The sequence below is a fragment of the Mesoplodon densirostris genome, chromosome 4 (assembly GCF_025265405.1).
Source record: "Mesoplodon densirostris isolate mMesDen1 chromosome 4, mMesDen1 primary haplotype, whole genome shotgun sequence".
Classification (NCBI taxonomy): Eukaryota; Metazoa; Chordata; class Mammalia; order Artiodactyla; family Ziphiidae; genus Mesoplodon; species Mesoplodon densirostris.
This window is the reverse complement of record NC_082664.1, coordinates 98,584,272-98,608,404: the sequence shown is the minus strand read 5'-3', so window position 1 is coordinate 98,608,404 and position 24,133 is coordinate 98,584,272. Positions and strand designations below refer to the sequence as shown.

The 24,133-nt window shown below is 38.3% G+C and overlaps 1 protein-coding gene and 2 long non-coding RNA genes across 3 annotated transcripts in view; 1 reads left to right on the top strand and 2 right to left on the bottom strand.

Annotated features, from left to right (window-relative positions):
* LOC132488545 (ankyrin repeat domain-containing protein 26-like) overlaps positions 1 to 24,133 on the top strand; it is a 114,357-nt gene that overhangs the window by 1,296 nt on the left and 88,928 nt on the right. Inside the window, 1 exon segment of the mRNA XM_060096843.1 lies at positions 1,224 to 1,370. The gene's annotated coding sequence lies outside the window, so the exon portion shown is untranslated.
* Positions 16,054 to 17,027, bottom strand: LOC132487763 (uncharacterized). The gene is made up of 3 exons (XR_009531681.1): positions 16,906 to 17,027; positions 16,743 to 16,816; positions 16,054 to 16,097 (listed from the first exon to the last, which is right to left on the bottom strand). It is a non-coding gene; the product is annotated as an uncharacterized LOC132487763 (long non-coding RNA).
* On the bottom strand, positions 19,246 to 21,496 carry LOC132487411 (uncharacterized). The gene is made up of 3 exons (XR_009531637.1): positions 21,430 to 21,496; positions 20,188 to 20,300; positions 19,246 to 19,328 (listed from the first exon to the last, which is right to left on the bottom strand). It is a non-coding gene; the product is annotated as an uncharacterized LOC132487411 (long non-coding RNA).

Here is a 24,133-nt window from a genome sequence, read left to right as displayed (position 1 = left end):
ATAGCTAAATTTCCCTAAAATTCTATTAGCCAAATTTTTCAGTAATTAGCTAACTAATAGGGACATCTAACTTTCGTGTTTCCTCTTAATAGTCTCTTTGCTCCTCTGCTTTATCCACCCAAATCTGTTTCCCACTCCTCAGTCTAATCATCATAGTGACCTTATGGAATCTTATCATCTCCATTGTTATGAAACCTCTTATGCTTTATCCTTGTCCCATACTTTTAAAATTTCCCAAACTTTAAATAATCTTTTCCCTTGCTTCCATCTTTCTCTATCTGCAATTTGTGTTTCCATCTTTATTCCATTTCTTAGGAATAAAGCAAAATAGGTTGACTCCATACTCCATACTGGTAGAAACAGGCGACTGTATACAGAAACTCCTTTTAATGTAGTACTTGATCCAGTAATTATACAATTACTGTAATTATACAGTTACAATACAATTAAACCAAACCTGGTATTGTGGGTGAAACAGACAGAAGCAGAAGCAGGCTCACAACAACAGTTAATACAAAACCAGCTATCCCAAAACTCAGCAGGTTCCTATTACATTTGTTGATGATTTCAAGATCAAAATCATGTTAATGATTTTAAGAATTTTGATTAACCAAATTTTGATTAACCACCATTGCACAAGATGCACCAGCAAAATTTGAAAGTTTGGCAGCCATATTTTACAGCAAGACAAATGCGTAGATATTAATTTAGGTACTTATTCTTCAGAGGCCGTTTAATGCCATTTTGTGCTTTGTAGGTTGAATGATTTGACAACAAATTGCTTGGAATTAGTGACTCAGAAGTCAGGTGTCCAGACCTTCAGCAGAAATTGCTGCTGGGGGAATTCCCTGGAGGTCCAGAGGTTAGGACTCCTCGCTTCCACTGCAGCAAGCACGAGTTCCATCCCAGGTTGGGGAACGCAGCACAGCCAAAAAAATAAAAAGAAAGAAAGAAAGAAAGCAATTGTGCCGAAAAACTCTGGAGGGAGGCAGGGCCCCTGTTGAAGTGATAGCTGGTTCCAGGACAGTGTCTTCACTGGTGAAAGAGCAATGAACAAAAACAAAACAAAAAACAGACAAAAAAACATTTCTCAGGTCTATCCAGCTTAGCTGCACCAAATGGTTTTGATGTGTGTGACTGGTTTCAACTCTGATTACCCACAATTTTCTTCCTATAATAGCCCAACCAGAGAATAATCTTTTGTCCTCTATTTGTCTCCGCAGTACTCCCCAGTGTGACCTATGAGACCAGTAAAGGCTCCCTATTGTGACATCTGAAGAAGACTCTGACACTTGCTGATGCAGCCTGGAATGAGGGTCAAAGACACTACCAGGCTCTAGGGAGATAAGAACCACACACCAGGACTCCAGGTAGGTTGTCAAGATTTGGTTGACTCTAGTGTTTCTGTATAGACCAGAGATACTCAAGGAGTATATGCTAGGCCAACTCTGAACTTCTGTATGTCCTTGTCAAATGCTACCTGGATCCCCAAGCACTTGAAAGCTAAGATTCCCAGATTTCTTTGCAAACAGATGCCCTCTAGAAAGTTGTTGCTTGGGGACTTCCCTGGTGGTCCAGGGGTTAAGATTTCACGCTCCCAGTGCCAAGGGCCCAGGTTCGATCCCTGGTCAGGGAACTAGATGCCACATGCTGCAACTAAAAGAGCCCAAGTGCTGCCAACTAAGACCTGGCACAGCCAAATAAATAAATAGTTTTTAAGTAAAGTTGTTGCTTAGAGCTCCCATGCCTATCTAAGACTCAAATAATGCCCTGGTGGTTTCCTGCATATTTATTTAATAATTATTTATTTAATATTTATTTAACATATGTTAATGGAATTAATAATGTCAGAGTAATACCTGTTTTATGATGAAAAACATGTTATGGATGCCTTAACAAATTCAGGTGGATCCAGTGTAATCACAAGGGTCCTTCATATGTGGAAGGAGGAGGCAGGAGTGTCAGAATGATGTGAGAAAGACTCGACAGGTCATTGCTGGCTTTGAAGATGGAAGGGGCCACAAGCCAAGGAATACAGGTGGCCTCTACAAGTCGGAAAAGACAAGAAAACTAATTGTCCTCTAGAACCTCCAGAAAGGAATGCAGCCTTGATGTTAGCTCAGTGAGAATCATTTCAGACCTCTGACCTCCAGAACTATACTATAAATATGTGTGGTTTTAAGCCACGAAATTTGTGGTAATATGTTAAGTGGCCATAGCAAATTATGGAGGGAGGGAGCTAGGAAGAATGGAAGAAGTGAAGATAGAGGGCAACAAAGAGGACTGGGTAGAGAGAGTCTAAAACTGCAGCACAGTTCTAACAACATTTCTGGCCAGGCCAAAGGGGAATCCTGGAGCCAAAGTCATATGATAAATAAATCCTGCATCTTCCAGGAGTGGGCCTGTATTTTACCCCTATTGTGGGTACAATGGCTGGGAGCAGTCGTGGGAAGCATGGGCATAGGACAGACGCAGACGTGGATCCAGAAGGACAGCTGCTGGGGCTGTCAGTCTACTATGTGTCCCAAGTAGGTTCCCCAGTTTGTCCAGGACTGGGGCATTCTTGGGACACAGGACTATCAGTGATAAAACCAAGACAGTCCTGGGAAAACTGGCATGGTTGGTTACCCTGTCCCTAGCACTGGAGACCTGATCTGAGCATTTTCGTGCCCAACATACCCCTCATCTCTGTGGCCCCCTTAGGATAATTTCTGCTTATCATGGCAGTTTATAGCTGGAAAAAATTTTCACCCTCTTCCTACCTTTGCTACCTAGCCAGAGTAGACACCATCTGTGACTCCTGAGATTCCATAGGCAGACTGGGGTGTTTGTAACTTTTCTTTGTAACTCTCAAACATTGAAACTCACTAGGAATGCAAGTTAAAATTTCAGCTGTTTTACTTCCATACTTCTCTCCCATAGAATCCAGACTATCCCCTGTGTCCCTGACCCCCCAGCATTGTGAGGATATGGAGCGTCAGTTGGCAACGTGCCTACTTTAGCCCTTCCAACGAGGGTCTTTGCTTCCTATGAGGAGAAGGCACTGAGCTTATTTTCTCTTATTCTTCTTATTATTCTCTTATTGGTACTGAGCTTATTTTCTCATGACTACAGTCAGCCAGCAATGCACTTCCATCTAGAAGAAAAATGAGTTGGCATCTCTACTTCATAAAGTCTTAAGCCGTTTTTTGCTCCAGAGTCTGTGGCAAACATAGGACCTCTTAGTTTTATAGGGAGTTGGTACCAAGAAAGGTGTAATGGCCATCCCCTTTGTGGCCAAACTTTTTTCACTGGAAACAAATTAAGCACCTCAGTCACCAACCTGGGACCCAAGTGGGTTCTAAGAGGGGAAGGAGGTAGGGCAAAAGCTTAACATCACCCCTCAGAACCTTGCACGTGGGGGACCCAGTGTTAGGGGAATGAGGCATAGTTACATCCACTCACTACTAAGGTGTTCCTTCTTTCATATTTATTTTCTTATTTATATTTTCTAACTTTTCAGCAATAAACATATGTTGCTTTTGCATAGACATATAGTGATTTGTTTCTAGTTAAAATAAAATAGCTTTAAATATGTTCAAAGAAAGTTAAGATAAATATTTTCTGTTAGATTATAAAATATATTATTAGTAAATATAAAAATATAATTATTAAATACTAGCCTACAGAAGAATAAGCATATTACTGGAAAACAGTAAGAGGTGAGAATGTATTAACATAAGAGAAACTATACAAATCAATGAGAATGATATAGATTATTAATAAATGGTTTGGGAAAAATCAATTCGTGATAAGAAGTTAACTACATATCTCAACATATACACCAAAAGAAACTCCAGGTTAGTAAAAATGTTTAGTCTTTTTAATGAAACCACTAAATATTTTAGAAGAAAATATGGATGAGTGGTATTATTTGTAAGTTTTTGAAGATTTTTCAAACAAAAACAATGCAAGTGTCAAAAGAAGATATCAGTACATTTGGCCACATAAAATTTGTGACCAAAAAATTTAGTATAGGGCATTCCCTGGCAGTCCAGTGGTTAGGACTTGGTGCTTTCGCTGCCAGGGCTGGTGCAGCCACACACACACAAAAAGTATAAATGGGGCTTCCCTGGTGGCGCAGTGGTTGAGAGTCCGCCTGCCGATGCAGGGGACACGGGTTCGTGCCCCGGTCCGGGAAGATCCCACATGCCACGGAGCGGCTGGGCCCGTGAGCCATGGCCGCTGAGCCTGTGCGTCCGGAGCCTGTGCTCCGCAATGGGAGAGGCCACAACAGTGAGAGGCCCGCGTATCGCAAAAAAAAAGTATAAATGCAAATACAGATAAGGCATTCACATGTATAATTAATAAAATTAATTAATTTTATTAATAAATAATAAAATACTTAATATTAATAATTAATAAAACATTGTTTACAATCAAGGAACTAAATTTTTTCAAAAGATTTTTTTTTTTTTTTTTTTTGCTGTACGCGGGCCTCTCCCGTTGTGGAATGCAGGCCCCGCGGCCATGGCTCACGGGCCCAGCTGCTCCGCAGCATGTGGGATCTTCCCGGATCGGGGCACGAACCCATGTCCCCTGCATCGGCAGGCGGACTCTCAACCACTGCGCCACCAGGGAAGCCCCTTCAAAAGATTTTTTTATGTGTACCATTTTTAAAGTCTTCACTGAATTTGTTACAATATTGCTTGTTTTATGTTTTGGTTATTTTGGCTGTGAGGCATGAAGGATCTTAGCTCCCCAACCAGGGATCAAACCCACACCCGCTGCATTGGAAGGCGAAGTCTTAACCACTGCACCGCCCGGGAATTCCCCTAAATTTTTTTTTAATGATCAAAGGTACAATCAGTTCACAAATTAACCATGGGTACCAGAAGCTTTCTACTCTTACTTGATATGGATAGGGGCTCAACTTCATCATCTTGCTTCAAGACAACATTTGCTCATCAAATGCTGATAATTCTGTGGTAATTTAATCCACCGAGATCTTGATGTTCTCACTACCTTACAGGACATCAAATTTACCCATTATGTGGATGACTTCATGCTGATGGTATTAGGTGCATAGGAAATAGGAGATAGTTTGAAAGTTCTGGTCAAAATTTATTTTCCCACTGTTATGATTTATGTTAACCCTCTTAAAAAAATCAGCATTATCCATTTAAAGAAATATTTCCCCCAGAGTTAAGCACAAATCCTAAACATCACCTTGGCATCACAGGTAATTTACAAAATGTAATGCTAACCATATAATCAGTTCTAACAGTGACCAACAGCAGCTTTGGTGGATAAATGAAATTTGTGATTCGGGGTACTGAGAAGCATAGTAACAGTTCACTTTTAGAAAAGGTATATTTAAAAATCAGGTGTACTTTTAATAAAACCCAACCAAGAGAGACATTCTTTTTACCTTATATGTACTCCTTTAACAACTCTTTCTTCAAATTTTATATGAGAGGATTTGAGATCTTATGACACTAAGAAGAAGCATGAACCTAAGAATCTTAAAATCTAACAAGGATGAAGAAGCATACAGAAAGCGGAACCAGGGTACAAGTATGCACTTGCCCTCCTATCAACTTCCCAAACAGGAAGAAAAAAAATCACATTAAGTTTTGATAAATTTTGAAGTCAGTTTTCTTTGTGCTATAACAGTATAAAACATTATCTTCCAGCAAAATTAAAAATAAAAAATTATGAACCTTTTGGCCTAGCAGAGTTAATGCTGACAAGATGCTTCTACTTGGTGGGAGCTATGCTCCCTCCACCAGGAAACATTGTGCATCAGGCTTTGCATAGTTTTTTTAAAAATTAATTAATTAATTAATTTAGGCTGCGTTGGGTCTTCATTGCTGCACACGGGATTTCTCTAGTTGCAGCGAGCGGGAGCTACTATTCCTTGCGGTGCATGGGCTTCTCACTGCGGTGGCTTCTCTTGTTGCAGAGCACGGGCTCTAGGAGCGTGGGCTTCAGTAGTTGTGGCACGTGGGTTCAGCAGTTGTGGCTTGCAGGCTTTAGAGTGCAGGCTCAGCAGTTGTGGCACACGGGCTTAGTTGCTCCGAGGCATTTGGGATCTTCCAGGACCAGGGATCGAACCCGTGTCCCCTGCATTGGCAGCAGATTCTCAACCACTGCGCTACCAGGGAAGCCCCAGGCTTTGCATAGTTTGATTCACAAATTTCTTATAATCATTCAGTCATTTGATATTTTGGTTATAGTTGATTTAGGTTTCTTTTTAGATAACGATGCTTATTTCCAAATAATATAAACAGTCTCTCTTTTGTTCTTCCTGGAAATCTTTTAGCAACCATCTTCTCCAGTCCTCCATATTTTGTCTCTTCTTTCTCCGTCTTCTCGCACCTCTGTCTCTTTCATCACCTAGTTCAGAACTTCCAGGAGAGTTATACGGACATTCCTAACATCTCAAGTTTACCAACAACTGGTCTTTAACATGCCTCAGGACTGTGAATGGAGGCAACTGGTTGATCAAAGATAAAACACATCTTGTATGAAATCAATCCAGAATACTTAAGGAGTTTCACATGCTGCAGGTCTTAAAGTTATCTTTTTATCCAGTTAACAGATCCTTCTATGTAAAAGATACTGTTAGCCTGGCACTCAGTCCCACCTTGCACATTTTATCTTCCAAAAAAGAAGGCAGATTTTCCTCAGCAAGACATTCCATCTTCTTTATTGTTACAGTCACTGCGATATTTTCAAAGACGAAAAAAACACTTACTACTCATATTCTCTATGGCATTATTTAACCATCTATGGAGAATCTGACCCATCTGTTCCAGTGCTCTGCCTGATGGGGGAATTAGGATCAATCTACTGAATGCCTATTATTCTTTCACTCACTGAAGATTTTTTAGCTGTCTACTTATAAAGCACTGCATTTAGTCTTAGAGATACTAGTGTTCAAGACTCCTTCCTAGAACTCAACACCAGGTGGGAAAAGGCAGACACAGAAACAATAAATTAGAGAACAGCTTTTTTCTTCTTCTTCTTCTTTTCTTTTGGCCGCGCCATGTGGCACGCAGGATCTTAGTTCCCTGACCAGGGTTTGAACCTGCGCTCCCTGCATTGAGAGTGTGGAGTCCTAACCACTGGACCACCAGGGAAGTCCCCAATAACAGCTTCTTATGAACATACAAATCAAATGCTATGGAGAAAAACAGTTGGACACGTAGCCTAAATGGAAAAGGGCTATAGAGCAAGACTAAGAAGTCATCAGCATACAGATGATACAAAAATATAGAGAGAAGCTAAAAGGACCAAGGACATATAACCTTAGAGTTTACCAACCTAAAATGGAGAGCAAAGAATAAGATCCCACAAAATAATTCCTGAATTTTAACATAATCATAAAAATGTTATCAACAGAATAAAGGGGGAAATAAGAGCTGTAATCAACTAAAAGCAGTTTCTCTTGTCCCCATTTTAACAATAAATAGATCATTCTACTAAATCCCTAGATTAGCTATTTCAATATTAAAATTATTAAACTGATAATGATTATGGAAATATAACATGACTAAATTGCATAGGAATTTTAAGGGGAAAGAATACTGAACCATAATATAGTACAATAAAATATCATATAAGGGGGAAGAGGAAATAAAATCATATAAAAATACCAAGACATTTATGTTGCTTCCATGATGTTTTGGATATTGCAAATAGTGCTGCTATGAACACCGGGGTGCATGTATCTTTTCGATAAATGTCCACTGACAGGTGACTGGATAAAGAAGATGTAGCATACATATACAATGGAATATTACTCAGCCATAAAAAAGAATGAAATAATGCCATTTGCAGCAGCATGGATGGACCTAGAGATTATATTAAGTGAAGTCAAGTCAGAGAAAGACATCATGATATCACTTATATGTGGAATCTAAAAAAAATGATACAAATGAACTTACTTTATTTACGAAGCAGAAACAGACTCACAAACATAGAAAACAAATTTATGGTTACCAAAGCGGATAGCAGGGGGGTGGTGGTGGGAGATAAATTAGGAGTTTGGGATTAACATATACATACTACTATATATAAAACAGATAAGGACCTACTGTATAGCACAGGGAACTGTACTCAATATCTTGTAATAACCTATAATGGACAGGAATCTGGAAAAGAATATATATAGATATATATGTATAACTGAATCACTTTGCTGTACACTTGAAATACAACACTGTAAATTAACTATACTTCCATAAAAATTTTAAAAAATACCAAGACATTAGAAGCTTTGTTAAAATAGTTACTCACACACATATCCCATACATGATTATGATGGAAATTACACAAATATTTCAATTTTGAAAAATCGTATGAATAGAATTATATCACCCAGAAAAGTGTTCAAACAAAAATCTGTTAATATATGTAACCACTATTTTTGACTCATGGGATATAATTAGAAGGCAACTTCATCTCCCACTACCCTTTTAAATATTCAGAGGTTCTTCTCCCAACCCAGGTTGAAAACCCTTACTCTCAAGTAATAAGAAGTCCAGAGTTGCTTTAACTCACAAAGCACTGAAAAACAATGTCCAGCCCCACATAACATACAGAACTATAAAAATGCCAAGTCAGAGTTAATCAGCTAGGCCATGCTACAGGCAGACCACCTGCAGTAGGGGTGGAAGGCAGGCATGGTCCCCTCCTTTCCTGCCTCATCCCATCCTTCCTCCTTCAGCTGGCTAATCATGGTTTCCCATGCTGCCAGGTTCAAAACTGCAGGGGGCGGTAGAGTTCTTATGTGAGATGGTTTTGAGCAGTCTGGATCTGGCAATTGTTTTAAAGCTGACTCTCTCTCTCAGGGGCATTTCCGTGCCCACAGCTGTTCTCACCTGTAACTCCCTTGACCTAAGTGAATGTAATCCATTCTTTCTTCTTAGCTCTTAAGGAATCCAGAGCCCCACTTTGGACTATCCTGTTCTGAGGCCTGTTCACGCCTCTAAGTGGCTTTTTGTGCGGTATCCAATGTGGATCCACCACCAGGGCTCATTTTCTCTCTTTCACGCTTGACTAACATCTGGTCCTCGATAAGCACTCAAACAGTCTTTGTCAAAGCAAATGCTGAGAGTGCAGAACAGTCTCAACACATTAGCAGTTCTTCTCCTGTCCTGAGCCAAAGTAACCTACGAGTTCCTTCAGATTCCAGGTTCCCTGGGTATGAGTTACATACCTGCTCCCAGAACTGCGGGAGATTAGATTCATATCGAGTTCCCCAAACCAGGTTTTACAACCTCTCTCCCTCTCACCCTCTGTCTTTGGCAGCTCTGTAATTTCTTTTTTCATGAAATACATTCTCAAATTCATAACAGATTAGCTACCCATTATATTCCCATATGAAGCATTGATACATAACTAAATTAAGTTTCTGTTTTAAAAGGTGGGGAGGGGTGTGTGTTGGGGAATCACATTCTTGCCCAAAAGAATAGGGATTCATGTGACAAAATGGGGGCAGGGGAGAATCTGCATAGAAATAAAATCCTCAGTTCAAATGTATCAACTCTCCAAATTTTTTTTTTTTTTCTTTTTGCGGTATGTGGGCCTCTCACTGTTGTGGCCTCTCCCGTTGCGGAGCACAGGCTCCGGATGCGCAGGCCCAGCGGCCATGGCTCACGGGCCCAGCCGCTCTGCGGCATATGGGATCCTCCCAGACCGGGGCACGAACCCGTATCCCCTGCATCGGCAGGCGGACTCTCAACCACTGCGCCACCAGGGAGGCCCAACTCTCCAAATTTTATGTCCACGAATAGGTGTTATTTTTTCAATTCAAAGATCAAATCTACATTCCAACATATTTTATTAAAATATTACATACTTACATTAAGAAAAATGCTTATAACTAGCCAGATTGTAGTAACTCCGTATTTACTTTAAAATGAATATGAACAAAGAATATCTAAAAATAAAACATGTATCAATGACCACAAGTAATCTATTTAATAGGTATAGGTTACTTGTAAAACTCTGGCATTGTGGTAGCTTTCAATGGACAGCTTTAAAAAGTTTACAAGTCCTCTCAAAGTCCATCCTTATTAAACTGATTTGGTTGAAATGTGATTCAGAATAAGCTGGGGAAATATACTTTCGGCATGATGAGGGGAGGAGGTTGACAAATCATCTCCATTTTTTAAAAAGCAGCTATAAATTTGGATAAACTGTTTAATAAAACAGCCATTTCAGCACTCTGGAAATTAACTGAAGATCTACAACAAACTAAGAAGTGCTTATTCATGAAACCCAGTTAGGGAAAGAACCTGTGAGCCTGTGGGATTACTGTGCTGCCACATCCCGGGCCAGGTCTACGGGTGCAGTAGTTCAACCAGGGCAACAACAGACCCAGGGAACAAGACTTGTTGTCACTGCCAGAGGGGACTCATTTGATATGATGCATTGTAAGTTAACCTGGGAGCTCAGTGGTAAGCAAACAAGGCTCAGTGAGGTTGTAGTGCTGTTTGGGGCAAACAACAGAGTAGCTAGGGATTTCACTGGAAGTTCTAGGAGGTAAGACAGCCATCTGGGTTGGATAAGCACTCTATATACTCCAGATGTACAGGCATGCAAAGCGGAAACTGAAGCTGATTCAGGCCACCCACATACCCATGGTTGCCAAAGCCTGCACATATGCACAAGGGAGAAGCAAAAAAGCCCATCAGAAAGCTCAGACCAGAGCAGACTTGACAATGACCTGAACACTGTATGTACTTGCCAGCCCACACAGATCCATTGGCAGAGTGGAGGCCTGACTGATGGGGTTTGAACACAACCTCTGTCCAGTCTTTGGCTATATGCTAAGCTATGCAACCCAGCAGCAATGCTTAGGAAGCAAGATTTATTATTTTAAAAAATGAGTAGAGACATCGGTGACTGCACACTGCCGTGGAGACAGATTTCACAAATTTACTGGTGGCAAGTTACTAAATAAAACAAGAACAACCCTCGGGGGAAAAATTCAGAATGAGTAATTGCTACATTATCTGAAATTCAACAAGATTACAAAGCAAAGAAAGAAGAAAGTGTACCCTTACTGAGGAAGAAAAGCATTCAATAGGAACTGAGTATCTCCAGATGTTAGAATGAGCAAAGACTTAAAAGCAGCTATTATGAACAGGTTCAAAGAACTAATGGAATTCATGTTTAAAGAATTAATGAGAGCTATGATGAAAATGGTGCAATGCATGAAGAATCTCAGTAAAGAGATACAAGTTATATGAAAGAACCAGATAGAAACTTGGAGCTGAAAAATATAATATCTGAAATGAAAAATTCAGTTGAAAGAAGAAGAAAGAATCAGTGAACTTGAAGCTGAATGAACAGAAAGTATTCAATCTGAAGAGGAGAGGGAGAAAAGCAATGAAAAAAATGAACAAAGCCTCAGAGACCAGATCAACATATGTGAAAGGAGAATCCCAGAAGAAGAGAGAAAGGGCAAATAAATATATTTGAAGAAATAATTGCCAAAAACGTCTCAAATCTGATGAAAAACATTAATCTACAGATGCAAGAGGTTCAACGAATCCCAAGTAGGAAAAACTCAAGGATATCCACACTTATACACATCATAGTCAAACTATTAAAAGACAAGACTAAGAAAAAATTCTTGAAAGCAGCAAGTGAAAACCTATTGGAAAAGGAGACCAAAATTACCATTAACAGCTGACTTTTCACCAAAAATAATGGAAATCAGAGGCTGTGGGACGACACACTCAAAGTGATTAAAGAATAAACTGTTGGGCTTCCCTGGTGGCGCAGTGGTTGAGAGTCCACCTGCCGATGCAGGAGATGCGGCTTTGTGCCCCAGTCCAGGAAGATCCCACATGCCGTGGAGCGGCTAGGCCCGTGAGCCATGGCCACTTAGCCTGAGCGTCCGGAACCTGTGCTCCACAACGGGAGAGGCCCAACAGTGGGAGTCCCGCGTACTGCAAAAAAACAAAACAAACAAAGAAACAAGGCAAAATAAAGACATCCCCAGATAAAGACAGTGGACTTAAGATTATATAAACCAGTAGTTAATAATTGTATTAAGTTGTTGTAACACGTACAGATGTAACATGGCAACAATAGCACAAAGGAAAGAAAGGGAGATATACTGGAACAAACTGACTGCATTGTGACAGAATTAAACTTGTATTATTTTGAAGGAGCCTGTGATTAAGAGTGATAAATGTATACTGTCATCCCTAGAGCAACTGCTAAGACATAACTCACAATAGGAGGAACAGGGAATTTCCTGTTAGTCCAGTGGTTAGAACTCCGTGCTCTCACTGCCAAGGGCCCAGGTTCAATTCCTGTTGGGGAACTAAGATCCCACAAGCCATGCTGTGCAGCCAAAAAAGAAGAAGAGGAACACAGGGATCTCTTTAGATACGAGAAAAACAGAAAACAAATAGCAAATGGCAGATGTAAAAGCAACTACATAAATATTAAATATGAATGAACTAAACACCCTACTCAAACAACAGAGATTTTCACACTGGATTTAAAAAAAACAAGATTGGGCTTCCCTGGTGGCGCAGTTGTTGAGAGTCCACCTGCCGATGCAGGGGACCTGGGTTCGTGCCCCAGTCCGGGAAGATCCCACATGCCACGGCCAGCTGGGCCCATGAGCCATGGTCGCTGAGCCTGTACGTCCGGAGCCTGTGCTCCACAATGGGAGAGGCCACAACAGTGAGAGGCCCGTGTACCGCCAAAAAACAAACAAACAAACAAAAAAACAAGATCCATATGATAAAGGACTTGTCTTTAGAATATATGATCTCTTACAACACAGAAGACAACAACCCAAAGAGGGGAGGGAGGATTTCAACAGACATTTCTCCAAAGACGATATACAAATGACCAAAAGCCTAGCAGAGGATGTTCAAAATCACTAGTCCTAGGGAAATGTAAATTAAATCCACAATGAGATTCTACTTCATACCCACTAGATTGGCTTTGTCAAAAAGACAAGACTATAAGAAACACTGTACAAGATATGGAGAAACGGGAACCTTCATACACTGGTAGTTGGAACATTAAATTATATAGTTACTTTCAAAACAGTTCATCAGGTTCTTAACAAGTTAAACAGAAACTCACCACATCACACAGCAATTTCTAGAAGTCTACCAAGACAACTGAAAACGTGTCCATGCAAAGACATGTATACTCATATATATATAAACACAGAGAGAAGGGGAGGGAAGGAGGGAGGGAGGGAAGAGAGGAGGAAGGGAGAAAGGAAGCAGGGGCAATAATAAACGGGCAAATGAAAATAACTGGTATATCTGAATCAAGGGTATATGAGAATTCCTTGTATTATTCTGGTAATGTTTCTCTAAGTTTGAAAGTACATCAAAATTTTAAATGACCCAAATAAAGGGCAAGAATATCATGTAGCAAGCTCCCTCTACCAACCTCAATGAAGACCATATACAGCTTAAAAGTTACTAGAAAACTGTAGGTAATTTTAGTAAAATCACTTCAAGAATATAGTATGGTTGTAAAACCACTACAATGTGCTCTAAAATAATTTTTCTACTGAGTTAAATAAAGTCATCTGTAAATCCTGTAACAGCACATTCATATTCACAAAATCTAACTGAAAAATAAACACAACTTTCCATTTCTAACACAGCATAATTCAAAAGTTCACTCTGAATGGGACTGGGTTTTTGGTTTTATTTTGGTTTTAACGCAAAGCATAATTACATAGTTATTTATAATTTGAGGTGTGTTACTTGTTTATTTAACAAAATACTGCTGCTCTGAAGTAAACTTCATTTTCAGAGTGATAGTAATGTTAAAAAAAAAAGACCATGAAAATGCAAGCTGCATTTTAAAAAGCTTATAATAATCATTTAAATTCCGATTGTATCTGTAGGTTCACAATTCTCTACTCTTAGATTTTTTTTAAAAAACTCTTTATATATGGTCAATCTAGATCATAATTAAGTGCATCTTAATGAAGTTTCCACTGGTGTATGTAGAAATATGATTTACCAATAGCCAAATAGCATCATTTCTTTATCAAAGATAAGTGGTACTATCTAGAAATAAAGACAATCCTTCAAGAATTTTATTTTCCTAAGTAAAAATACTTCCCAAGAGCTAAAGGCACAATTTCTATTCACGTCTAGCACTGTAACCAACCATAAAATCATTACTTATTTTCAACTTAATAACTGATTGACATTTCTCAAACAAGCTGTTTTCGATCCTGATAGTTCTTTATTTTCTTTAATAAATTGCTGTTTGCAGTAGGTGTCCATCATGAGAATAATCAAAATTAGATAAATGTGACAAAAGACTGACAAAGTGTTTCACACCCTTGAGTGATACCAAGAATGGGAGAAAAGTGTTGCAAAATACGACTACTGCAGTGCTACTTATGGTCTTGCAATAAAACCAACAATGCATCAAGAGCTATCATCTCACATCCAATTTCTTCCCCTCAAGAACAATCTGAATCTCTTTGACATCCAAAGTCTCATAGGTCAGTAAAGCTTCTGCTACATTCTTGTGCTCTTTTGCATGAGTCTTCAAGATATGTTTTGCTCGCTCATATGAATCCTTAAATACAAAGCAGATATGTAAGAGGCAGAAACCTTAGGAGAAGCACAAACCCTAAATGAGATAAAAAGCCTTTATGCACCCTAAAAAAACTATAAAATCTATTGACTTCTAGTTATGAGATAAACGCATTTAAAAGCTTGGTTCCCTAAAGATAACTCTTTCATACTTTCAAATGTTACATTTTTAACCTCAAAGTCTATCATAGAGATAACTGAGGACTACTTAAACAAAAAGCTACTTAAGAAATAAAAGTATACACTGTACTCATCTGCTTTCTAAATAAGGTCTGTGAACACAGAAATCTATTTCTCTTTTCAGTATACGTGCTAAAAGGAAAGGGAGTTTGCTCCTTTTGCTTCTTGAGATTTCACCAATTTACTCAATCTAGAATGGCCAGAAAAGATATAATTTCCATTCTTTTACTTGGTAACACACTCACCTCTCAATACTGTAATACAGTATCATTAGAGGTGATCCCTGACTTCTGTACATTTGATTTTTTTTGCAACCCACCTTGAACTTTTCATTTAAATCCTTCAACTCTCTTTCCAAAGGTGAGTCTGAATTAAGTTTATCAGCTTATGAATAATGGCAGTAATAACAGTTCATTTTTGGCAGTGTCATATTTGCCTGTACAATGTTTCTGCCAATATTTTACTAGCGAATTATATTTTTGTCCTTATAAAATTGGGTGGAAAATGTAAAAATGAATTTACCAACACCAAGAAGCACAGGTCATATAAACACAATACAATTACTAGACATTTTGAACATAACCATGTCCAAGTAAAATAATCAAATTAAAGAAAATACATAAAATATTAGAAATATATCAGCTAAAGAAGGACTGAATATTTAAATCACAATGTAAATTGTTCTGGGCTTCCCTAGTGGCACAGTGGTTAAGAATCCGCCTGCCAATGCAGGGGACACGGGTTCAATCCCTGGTCCTGGAAGATCCCACAAGCCGCGAAGCAACTAAGCCCGTGCGCCACAACAACTGATACCCCTGCCCTAGAGCCCATGCTCAGCAACAAGAGAAGCCACTGCAATGAAGAGCAGCCCCTGCTTGCTGCAACCAGAGAAAGCCCACGTGCAGCAACAAAGACCCAATGCAGCCAAAAATAAAATAAATAAATTTATTTTATATATATATATATATATATATATATATATATATATATATATATATATATATATATATAACTTGTTCTTAGCCTATGGCCAGAATAAAATAAAGATCCAGTCTATGATCAGGGGTTCCAGTCTATGTCAAAGATCCAGTCTATGACATAGTTAATCACGGCAGCAACAGTGCACCTATTTACTTTATAAAACAGAGGAACTTTAGTTTTTTTGCAAGCACCCAAATATTTAGGCACATTTTGACTAAATAGATAAATAAACATTTAAAAAAAGATCATTACCCTCAGAAGGATTCTGGTTTCCTGTTCAATAGCGGATATAGATTCTGGACTCAGTTTCCCTGTATCACTGTAGGTCATAACTCCAAGCTAAAATCAATGAAAAGAAAGAAATCCAACAGAAAAACCTCCAACACTAATGTATGTAACAGAGGAAGTACTATCCTATACATAAGAAAATAAATATCATGGGGGCAAGGAAAAAATACAATATAAAAATGCCCTTGAGGGCAAAAAAACTTCATTCTTCTTCTGAAAGTATAATACTAAAAAGTGTGAGCAAGAGGGAAAATTTAAATCCTAAGTATCGTTCTGAGTACCTTCTTAGAAAACCTTAGCAGCTATTCTAGTCCAGAAATCCACAATTCACAGAGTACTGGAATTGCTTTATGGAGCAAGAGTGATAATGTAAGAACGTGAAGTATGTGGAAAGGGCAAAGTAAGCAAGCTCAACAAGTAGGTCTTCGATGTCATATGAATAAAAAATGCTAAAGAATTTATATTATCATTTGGTTAATTCATGAAGTAATAACTCTTACTGTTTGAGCAGCTGGAATGGAAAGAGTATGTTACATTTCTCAGAAAATGACATTTAGTTTAGAGTCAGCTTTGTTAAATCCATTTGGAATGAGACAGGGGAAAATCTATCAATTTATAATGAGAATCCTCTCTCACAAAGAGACACTTGGCACATCAACATTTGATACATGAGGAAGGATTAAAATTAGCCATTACCTTTTCACTCATTCCAAATTTGGTGACCATCTGCTTTGCTATTTGGGTTGCATTATCAAAATCACTGGAAGCACCTGAAATTTTGAAATATACATAAAACTCAAGTTAAAAAAAAATCTTTAAACCAACACAATTTGAACCAAAGCTATTCTTTACAGCCAACCTGTTGTAATATGATCAGCTCCAAATATAAGTTCCTCTGCCACTCTTCCTCCCATACTGACGTCCATCTGAGCAAGAAGCTGAGCTCTAGTTTCGTTCCGTCGATCATTTTCAGGCAACAGGTACACACAGACAATTGAAAAACAAAGAAAAAATTCAGACACAGTTTTGAAACACTTACATTAATAACCTGAATTATCATTTGTCTCTCATGACCTTACTTAATACCATGATGCTGAAAGCTCAGCGGCATTTAATAGAGATGGTCATGGTGATTGATTACCAAACCAGCTATGTATAAAATGAGGAAAGCAAAAGTGCAGTTTATAAATAATAAATACAACTGTTTGTCCCTCGTTGCACAAAAATGTTTAAAACGTCTATAGGGACGTCCCTGGTGGTGCAGTGGTTAAGAATCTGCCTGCCAATGCAGGGGACACGGTTCGAGCCCTGGTCTGGGAAGATCCCACATGCCGCGGAGCAACTCAGCCTGTGCGCCACAACTACTGGGCCCGTGCTCTAGAGCCTGCAAGCCACAACCACTGAGCCCATGTACCACAACTACTGAGGCCCGCACGCCTAGAGCCTGTGCTCTGCAACAAGAGAAGCCACCGCAATGAGAAGCCCACGCACCGCAATGAAGAGCAGCCCCCTCTCGCTTCCACTAGAGAAAGCCCGCGTGCAGCAAAGAGGACCCAACGCAGCCAAAAATAAAATTTAAAACATAAATAAATAAAAATAAACGTCTATAATTAGAAAGGTATGAAAATGAAACTTGTACTCAATGAGAAAAAACTTAGAAAAACTATTGAACCAGTCACTATGATACATAATTTCTTTCGAGGGGAAAAGAGCAACTACATATTTAAGAATTATATTTTGCTGTCATTCCTGAATTACATTTCATAATGTAAATATATTATCTGAAATATTAAGGATATCCTTTATTAGCAGGTAAATTTCACAAGTATGTCTGATTTCAAGACAGTTGAGGAAGTTCAAGAAGAAAGTATCAACACACCTAGGAAGTAGCTGAATTTTCTTTTGAAATGTTTTCATCAGCAATTTCCTACATAAGCTCCTGGGGAGCACTATTTGAAAGAAAAGAAAAACTAAAGATACATGTCCAAGTGTTGGCCCTCGTGGCATGATTGTAGCTTTGTTGATAGGCATAGCATCTTTAGTGTAATATGCAATAATAGCGTGACCAGATTCATGATACGCTGTGATTGTTTTGTTTTTGTTATCAATTTCCACACTTCTACGCTCAGGCCCTAAGAAAAAAATTTGCTTAAGTAAAATACTCCATTAAGAAGGTATATTTAAATGAATGAAGCTCCTTTGTCTCAAAGTCATTCTTAGAGTCGTATGATTTAATATCATTAATAAATACTTTAAAAGTTTGAAAGTTTAAAAAATGAGTAGATTCCACTCTACAACACATGTAAACCATAATTTGTCAACTGAAAACCAAACTGTAAAAACTATCATCTTAATCCTTATATCAAAAGGAAAAGCTTTATTCTATTTCTAGAAAATAAACTTCTAATTTAACAGGAATATCATAACTAACCTGTTTTGAAGGCAATTCAAGATTTAAAATAAAAATTAAATTCTGAAAAACAGTAAAATTAACTATTCTTTTATCAGCAATATCAGACAAGAGGAAAGACATGGGCACTCATGCCCCCCAAAGAGTGTAATATAAGTTATAATATATTTGTTCTGTAACAGGCCAAACTGTGTTGCTCTGTTAGAGTATATATTTGCATGTTTCTATACCTTTCTTTTTTATAAACTTTCTCTCAAAATTAAGAGTTTTTTCTCGGACTTCCCTTGTGGCGCAGTGGTTAAGAATCCGCCTGCCAATGCAGGGGACACGGGTTCGAGCTCTGGTGCAAGAAGACTCCACATGCCGTGGAGCAACTAAGCCCATGCGCCACAGCTACTGAGCCTGAGTTCTAGAGCCCATAAGCCACAACTACTGAAGCCCACGCACCTAGAACCCACGTTCCACAAGAAGACAAGCCACCACAATGAGAAGCCCATGCACCGCAATGAAGAGTAGCCCCTGCTTGCCTCACCTAGAGAAAGCCCGCATGCAGCAACGAAGACCCAATGCAGCCAATAAATAAATAAATAAAAAATTTTAAAAAAGAGTGAATTACCACCAAACCAAAAATTACCAAGTGGCAATTTTAAAAAGAGAGAATTTTTTCTCTAACATAATGAACAGTATAACATAGGGGAAAAAAAAAGAAAACCTACCCATTAGGATTTTATCTTTGGAGAACTCTAGTTCCTTCATGGTTACCACTTCTTTTCCATCAACAGCTGCCTTTAAAGCAGATTGGTTCACAAGATTCTCCAACTCTGCTCCAGAAAAGCCAACAGTACCTCGAGCTATGATTTCTGGATCAACAGCTATATGCAGACAGGACACAATATTAAAATTTCAGGAGAGCTAATAAAAAGCTCTTCATAAAGAACTCACATTGCAAAAGAAAAAAGAAGATAGCCATCATGAACTGTAATTTTACAAAAGGTTACTTCACTAAATTCTAAGGGGAAAAAGCCAAAACTGCTAGTAAACACACCATTAAAATTGTCATTGGGACAAATCACAAAAGTTCTTATATTTAAATAACTTTGTGATAAACAGAGAAAGGTAGAGTTGCCAGATAACGATTTACAAACCTTTAATTATGGCCTAACCACAAACTGAAAAAGCACATTCATAGAGATTTTGTTTTCAGAATTTCATCTTGAAATAACTTTGGACATAAAAGCCCCCCTTATTATCGGAAACATATTTGGTTTTAAGAATTGATTCAGGTATCTTTGAAAATACTGCAGCTTTAATAGCTGCTTTTATTACTCAGGTAGTTCCATAATATTTCCATGTGTTTTGTTTTATAGTTTGCTTCCCCTCTTTTGGCCCCAAAGTGACTATATCATGAGGTACTATGCTCATAATATACAAGTGCTTTTTATATGATTTTATATTTTACATTCATCTAAAGAAACATTTATACATAGATTTCATCAAGTATTATCTAAGTACTCAAAAGAAAACTTTCTTTAGAATCGGGATTCAAAATGACAGAATCTCTGGACACACATTAATTGAGAAATGGACTTTATGGACAAACAAGAGGAGAGAAAAATAGACATTTAAAGGAATTTGTCTTTTAAGCCATCCTGAGTAAGGACCACGAACAGGGTGGATTGATATATTACCATTTTATGGAGATAATGTCTGTATCGTCGAATTAAGACTTACACTGATCAAACTTTATTTTATTGAGATACCACTTCAAGATTTCTGTTCGACCTTTTACATCTGGCCTGGGAACTGTAACCTGCATGTCAAAACGACCAGGACGTATTAAGGCGCTAAAGGGAGAATACAAAAAGAAAATATAAATTAATAAGCTGACTGTGCTGAAGGTCAAGTTAAACAGGACTGACATCCTAAAGAGAAGATGGAAAGACAATGGCAACCAATATTTATTTTGAACATAAGTATTCAGATTAGTTCCTTATAAAATGTGGCCCAAAAAACAGTTTCAATAACCAGAAGGCAGAACACAGGTTCATATAGATAAATGTGTGCATCTAGATAGCATACAACCCTTCAGAGACAAAGACATGCAAGGCAGCCAGTTAAGGAACAAATAATTCTACAGCAACCTATTATGAGAGCTACACATGCATCTTACTGCTATTAAGTACAAAATGTTAAACCAGAGTCTTAGGCAAGAACCAACTATTAGATCAAATGAAAGTATGAATAACTTCTATATAATAAAACCAATAAAAATTTTAAACTATAGTAAATTTTATTCTAAAAATCCTCTCTACCCCCCACCCAAAAGCTTTGTGATGTTTAAGTTGTGAGAAGATTCTTTTAGCAGCTTTACTGAGATACAATTTTCATATCATAGAATTTGAAGTTGAAAACCCAGTGTTGTTTTTTTTTAACATCATTATTGGAGTATAATTTGCTTTACAATGTTGTGTTATTTTCTGCTGTATAACAAAGTGAATCAGTTATACATATACATATGTCCCCATATCCCCTCCCTCTTGCATCTCCCTCCCTGCCACCCTCCCTTATCCCACCCCTCTAGGTGGTCACAAAGCACCGAGCTGATCTCCCTGTGCTGTGCCGCTGCTTCCCACTAGCTATCTATTTTACGTTTGGTAGTGTAACCCAGTGGTTTTTAATATATTCAGAGTTGCCCAACCATCACCACAATCTAATTTTAGAGAATTTTTACCCCCTCCCTCTCTTCTCCAGCTGAAAGAAACCCCAAATCTACTGGCAGTTACTCCCCATTTTCCCTAACCTCTGGCAACCACTAAATTCCTTTCTGTTGCTATGGATCTGCTTATTCTAGACATTTCATATAAAAGCAATCATATAATATGTGATGTTTTGTGATGGGTTTCCTTCACTTAGCACAATATTTTTAAAGTTCATCACTATTCTAGAATATATCACAAAAATTTTAATACTTACTTATCTAATGCCTCTGGGAAGTTTGTGGCTCCTATGATGATAACTCCTTCGTTGGGCTTAAAACTATTATAAAAAAAAAAGGACCTTTTCATTGAAAATTAAAACAGCACACATGTAGAAATGTTCTATGCAAAACTGTTTATCGTTAATCTTACTAACAGCAAAGAAAAGGGATTGATCTTTTTAATGGCCAAAATGATAAGGCATCTCTAACTGTTTTCTTAAAATGCCAGTACACTTCAATAAAAGTGTTAAGAATAAATCACCAAGTCATCTGTGGTTACATACCTTCATATTAATTTTTCTAGTTAGGAAGAGATGACCTGACACAAAAAGCTTGAGTCCCCGACTAATTTTTGAAAAATATTTTCAAGTTTACCAATTCAAATTATTTGCTCCTAGACTTCCAGAATGTCTTATATGACTTTAAGAAACAATTTTTTGATCTACAGCAACACTCAAAATAGGGTTTTATATTTCTTTCGTACATCATAGTAGTACTTAAAAATGCCTTATAATTCCATAATCACATAAACATTCTCTTCTACAATTTAAAACTTATCTTTTACGATTAATTTTTGAAAAGGAGTTTTCCTGTAGTCTCTTGAGTTGGTGTTCTACAATTAAATCTTTTCATTAAACTTAAAAATGCTTATTGCTATAATATCCCATAAATGAATATTTGCGCATATTCGTGAAAGAGTATATTTTATATCCTTAAACAAATGTTGCACTATATAATCGAAAAATTGAATCTCATAGTTTTCTTCCCCAGTCTTGTTTATATTTTCAAACTTCAGAACTCTGCATAGGTTTGCATCATTTAATTATACCAGGTTAGTATATTTTACAGATATTTATCTTAACATCATATGCTTTTCCTGAATGTTTATCTATTACTAATCCAAATGCATTTATCCAAATCTTTCTTCTAAGTCCCCTGGGTGCCTCACATTTGTTATGCCCCAAACTGAAGACATTGTCCCTGATGCTTTCCTCTTTCCTGACTCTTTGTAAGCTACTCTGTCATCTGTCTTCCCCATCCTAGTAGATAACATCACTGAAATACCAAAGCAGGAAAAATCCTGGACTCCATCCCTCCCTGAAATCACCACATCCTGTTGCTCATCAAGTTCAGTATTTTCTACCTGCTTACCATTTTTCATTTCCTATTACTTTCTCACTTATAATTTTGAAATGCTCTTCTCTAGTTTTGCTCCCCTGATGTTCATCTTTACGTTGCTGCCAGAGTGACCTTTCTAAAATATATTTGTGAAGATGTAACACCTCTACTTATGTAGTGGATCCCCATCACATGAAGGAGAAAGTTCATGTTCTAGGAGGACACTTGCTTTTTTTGGTTTGGCTCTGATCCTCCAGTTTTGTCTCTCCATACCATTCCCGGTAACTGTGTTCTAGTTTTCCACGTGACTTGTTATGTTGTTTCACGCCTCGTCCTTTTGCTCAGGCTGCCTTTTCTAGAATCCCCTTCACATCCCCGCTCTACACTGTGTGTGTCTTTTAAGACACAGACCTGTCTTTGCAGCATTTCCTGAGCTACCCAGATACAGCTGACTCCTCTTTCTTGTGTGCCCTTCCTGTACTCTGGTCACATCAGTTGTAGAGCTTTTGAATGATACTTTGCTGTTCTTACTTGTTTTCATGTAGCTCTACTTCTCCTGGAATACAGAGCAGAAGCGGTCTTCTATTTATATTTCCAGCTTTTCTCCCAGGATAGTGCCTATGATTTGACAGATCCAGTAAATGTTTGTGGTCTTACTGATTGATTGAATGACCAAATGAATGAATATGATGTTTTCTGGAATGAGGTGTTTGTTTTGTTTTGTTTTTATAGGAAGGAGCAACAAATCCAGAAATTGGAAAAAAAGAAAATGATACTGATATTGAACGTGCTCCACAGGAGCAAACAGATCATAACAATTTGACTTCTTTTTTTTTTTTTTTTTTTTTGCGGTACTCAGGCCTCTCACTGTTATGGCCTCTCCCGTTGCGGAGCACAGGCTCCGGATGCGCAGGCTCAGCGGCCATGGCTCACGGGCCCAGCCGCTCCACGGCATGTGGGATCATCCCGGACCGGGGCACGAACCTGTGTCCCCTGCATCGGCAGGCAGACTCTCAACCACTGCACCACCAGGGAAGCCCAATTTGACTTCTTTTGATGGAGCTCAGAAAAATAATAGGAGTGGTAATTTAGTGAATATTTATGAATTTTTTTCTATGCTTAAAGGCTAGTCTAAAAACATCTGAAGTGTGTAGATCCAAATATACTATCCATTTCTTTCTTTCTTTTTTTTTTTTTTTTTTGCAGTACGCGGGCTTCTCACTGCTGTGGCCTCTCCCGTTGCGGAGCACAGGCTCCGGACGCGCAGGCCCAGCAGCCACGGCTCACGGGCCCAGCCGCTCTGCGGCATGTGGGATCTTCCCGTACCAGGGCACGAATCCGTATCCCCTGCATCGGCAGGCGGACCCTCAACCACTGCGCCACCAGTGAAGCCCTTTTTTTTTTTCCATTTCTTTTTGAGTATGTTTCTTTTGCTCCGTTTCTTCAGAAGTATCCCAACTACTACCAACTTTTTCTTCCTGAAAATGCCTCAACCCTCTGAAATTCTTTTCTGCTACTTTATTTTATTTAAATATTTGTGGATGGAGATAGACATATATGTATTTAAATTTCATAGTAGTA